Here is a 207-nt window from a genome sequence, read left to right on the forward strand (position 1 = left end):
GGCCGCCTTATCGTTTTGGCTGGGGAACACACTAGAACCTTACAGAAGTGAAAAACACAGCAAGTGAAAGGTTTACTTGGAGCCCGCAGTCCAGAGGGGCCGCCTCTGCGTTAAGCTGCACCCAGGGGGATGGGTCGGCCCCAGGGCGTTTGGCGCTTCCGTCCCAGCGTCCACGCGGCAGGTGGCCGCCTCCGCCAGGCGCGGCAG

This window comes from Pteropus vampyrus, unplaced genomic scaffold (genome assembly GCF_000151845.1).
Source record: "Pteropus vampyrus isolate Shadow unplaced genomic scaffold, Pvam_2.0 Scaffold132, whole genome shotgun sequence".
NCBI classification, from domain to species: Eukaryota; Metazoa; Chordata; class Mammalia; order Chiroptera; family Pteropodidae; genus Pteropus; species Pteropus vampyrus.